General features: G+C 34.9%; 1 long non-coding RNA gene across 1 annotated transcript in view; it reads left to right on the top strand.

Annotated features, from left to right (window-relative positions):
- Positions 1–1,505: 1,505 nt before the first annotated feature.
- The window catches only part of LOC112140820, a 4,650-nt gene continuing 2,328 nt past the window's right edge, over positions 1,506–3,827 (top strand). The window contains exon 1 of the long non-coding RNA XR_002918264.1: positions 1,506–1,561. This is a non-coding gene — a long non-coding RNA (uncharacterized LOC112140820). The remainder of the gene's footprint in view (positions 1,562–3,827) is intronic.

The following is a 3,827-nucleotide window of genomic DNA, read 5'->3' as shown; positions in this document are numbered from 1 at the left end:
CTTACTTTTGTTTTCCACCTAAACCCCCGACCGCTAGATGAAAGCAGAACACACTGAGCCTCAACCAAATCAACACCAGCTTGTGTCAAATGTTCTGTCTGCCTAGTTGTTTTGGTTGTTATAAGACATGTACTACTTTTTACTTGGGATTGGTACCCAATTGAAACTCTGTGCCACATTGCTGTCAGTATCATATAAAAACACGGATTGCGGAGCTTCGTAGCGGCTCAGATAAGAACGAGTGAAGCAGTGCAGCAGTGCAGTGGGTCATGCATGGAGCCTCAGTCAAAATGCTGTCAGTGAGGCGGGCCAAAGTTCTGCTGGACTTCGCAGCTATAGATTCTAGTTCATAGACCTGATAGATCAGAGTGACCTGTACAACACCCGGAAAAAGGCCATCATCGTGAGTGAAATATGTGTTTACTTCTGCATAAGAGAAAACGAAGCTGCAGTACAGACTGTCCTGTAAATAAAGCATCTTCGCCACATTCAGTCACTCTAATTCGTTCTTTTGTCACACTGAACTGTTTCTGGAAAAAATTGTCCCTTTTTTCCCCTTTATTTTTGAAGCACCTGTTCAAGCACCGTTCAGGCTTAAGTTAAAATTAAATGCTAGATTTAGCAAAATTGTAAACAAACAGCACTTTATTTCCTCTATCATATTTTTAGAACCTCATTGGTTAAGGCTCATTAATTCAAATGTTTTTCTCATGCTGAAAAAACATTTTGTTGTTGAATCAGATAATGTTGATTGTTCCCTTTAAGAACAAATATTTCTTAATTTACCAAAAGAAAAACACCATGAATCTGCTTGGATAAAAACAACTTGTATTTCAGATACAGTTGCAGTGCTTAGTGTTGGGATCATTAAATAAAATTAATTTGACCAGAAAACATAAATGAGTCAGCCTCACTGTACTGACTGTACTCCTCACTGACAGCATGGTGGTGGGGGGCCATGTGCTTCTCTGGATGACTCACTGTTGACACATCAAGTCAAATTCATTTTGTGTTTCCTGCTGTGTTGTCTAATGTTTAAACTTGTTTTATGGTCTGAAACCTGTCGGTCTGAGTAGAAGCAGACATACTTATCAACAGATGAACATAAGCATCTCAATAAACGGTTTGTCTGCTGTACAAAGAAAAAAATAATAAATTGAGCTTTTTTCAGACATATTGAGAACTATACTAATACTATAGTCCTGTTAGTGAGTCAGAGAGAGAGTACGGGGTTCCAGAGTAAAGAGGAGTTTAAGAAGTTTTTTGGGTAAATACATTTTACTGAGAGGAAGAAGAGAAAAATAAAAGGAGGACATTAAACATCCACAAAAAAACAGCTACAGGCAAGTGGGAAGAGTATCAATTCCAAAGTATTGAAATATTGATAAAAATATGTAGCCCATGTAGTCTTTGTTTTATTAATTTAACCAAAATCTTCCTTGTTATCTAACTGTGTTGTTTATCTGAGAAAGTTCTGAGGGAAGACTTTTATTTTGGTGGTTGCGCTACTTCCTGTTTGTTCGCGGCATTCCCTTCAGTCTGTGGGAACAGCCAAGAGGAGGTGAGCAACAAGCTCTTGCTATTTCAAAAGGCACAAGAAGTTAACGTAAAGTTTTAAACATCGAAATATATTGTTAATAAGTTAAAACGTTACAATTTATCCTTGAATGTCTTGTGAAATGTGTTTTTAATTGTAAATGCAGCACTGTGAATCCTGCTAATGCTAGCAGCGGGACTTGCGCTAGTAGCATGTGACCACCATGGTTGTGGATTTTCTCTGCCATCTTTTACGTTGTGCATATAAGAGAGGCCAGAAGTGATTGTTTATTACCGAGGTGAAGTTAGTTGGATATTGGAAATTCGACAGACATTCGCTCTGGGCGTAGTTAGGGACCGTCAACAAATTAAAGTTTTACCATCAGCAAATAAAGGTTTTTCTTCAATAGCTTCTATGTTTTTATACTTAAATGGTCCTAATCACTCTAGAATAATAAAGTTAGCTCTGACCTATCGGGGTCAGCAATTAAGATTCATTTTGGATGCTTTTCCTATTTTTAGTCATTTTTTTACTGTAAATTTAAACATTTTTTTTTCAATAGCTTTCAGGTTTTCATAACTAATTGGTCCAAATCACTCTAGAATATTGAAGTTAACTAAGATCTATCGGGGTCAGCAATTTAGATTCACTTTGGAGGCTTTTTCTATTTTTGTCAATTTTCTACTGTAAATTTACGCGTTTTTTTCAATAGCTTTCAGGTTTTCATAACTAATTGGTCCAAATCACTCTAGAATGTTAAAGTTAACTAAGATCTATCGGGGTCAGCAATTTAGATTCACTTTGGAGGCTTTTTCTATTTTTTGTCAATTTTTTACTGTAAATTTACGCGTTTTTCTTCAATAGCTTCCACGATTTTATAACTAATTGATCCAAATCACTCTAGAATATTGAAGTTAACGAAGATCTATCAGGGTCAGCAATTAAGATTCACTTTGGAGGCTTTTTCTATTTTTTGTCAATTTTTCACTGTAAATTTACGCGTTTTTTTCAATAGCTTTCAGGTTTTCATAACTAATTGATCCAAATCACTCTAAAATATTGAAGTTAACTCAGATCTATCGGGGTCAGCAATTTAGATTCACTTTGGAGCCTTTTTCAATTTTTTTTGTCAATTTTTTACTGTAAATGTACGCGTTTTTTTTCAATAGCTTTCAGGTTTTTATTCCTAATTGGTCCAAATGACTCTAGAATGTTAAAGTTTGCTAAGATCTATCGGGGTCAGCAATTTAGATTCACTTGTTATGCTTTTTCTATTTTTTGTCAATTTTTTACTGTAAATTTACAAGTTTTTTTTCAATAGCTTTCAGGTTTTCATAACTAATTGGTCCAAATAACTCTAAAATATTGAAGTTAGCTAAGATCTATCGGGGTCAGCAATTTAGATTGACCTTTGATGCTTTTTTTATTTTTAATCAATTTTTTTACTGTAAATGTACACGTTTTTTTTCAATAGCTTTCAGGTTTTCATAACTAATTGGTCCAAATCACTCTAGAATATTAAAGTTAGCTAAGATCTATCGGGGTCAGCAATTTAGATTCACTTTGGAGGCTTTTTCTATTTTTTTGTCAATTTTTTACTGTAAATTTACGCGTTTTTCGCATCAAAGGTCAATCTAAATTGCTGACCCCGATAGGTCTTGGTTAGCTTTAACATTCTAGAGTGATTTCTACCAATTAGTTATGAAAACCTGAAAGCTATTGAAAAAAAAACGCGTAAATGTACAGTAGAAATCTGACAAAAATAGAAAAAGCATCCAAAGTGAATCTAAATTGCTGACCCCGATAGATCTTAGTTAGCTTTAACATTCTAGAGGGATTTGGATCAATTAGTTATGAAAACCTGAAAGCTATTGAAAAAAAAAGTTTAAATTTACAGTAAAAAATTGATTAAAAATAGAAAAAAGATTCAAAGGTGAATCTAAATTGCTGACCCCGATAGATCTTAGCTAACTTTAACATTCTAGAGCAGGGGTCGGCAACCCAAAGTGTTGAAAGAGCCACTTTGGACCAATACAATAAAAACCAAATGTGTCTGGAGCCGCATATATTGAAACAGCTTATAAAAGTCGTACACTGAAGGTAACACATGGAGAATGTGTCGAATAAACGATAAATTCTCCTGCTGCGTGTCCTCGTGTCATATATGTTATATTTTTGGCCTCATGACTAGTTGGTGAGATGTTGCAGCGTCAAACTATCTGACAAAAGCTGAATAGCCTCATAATGAACATTTGAGCTTTTATTTTGACATCCCTCAATGACACAACGA

The sequence above is a fragment of the Oryzias melastigma genome, unplaced genomic scaffold, assembly GCF_002922805.2.
Source record: "Oryzias melastigma strain HK-1 unplaced genomic scaffold, ASM292280v2 sc00216, whole genome shotgun sequence".
Lineage (NCBI taxonomy): Eukaryota > Metazoa > Chordata > Actinopteri > Beloniformes > Adrianichthyidae > Oryzias > Oryzias melastigma.
Note: the sequence above shows the minus strand (reverse complement) of the source record. Positions and strands in the feature narration are given on the sequence as shown.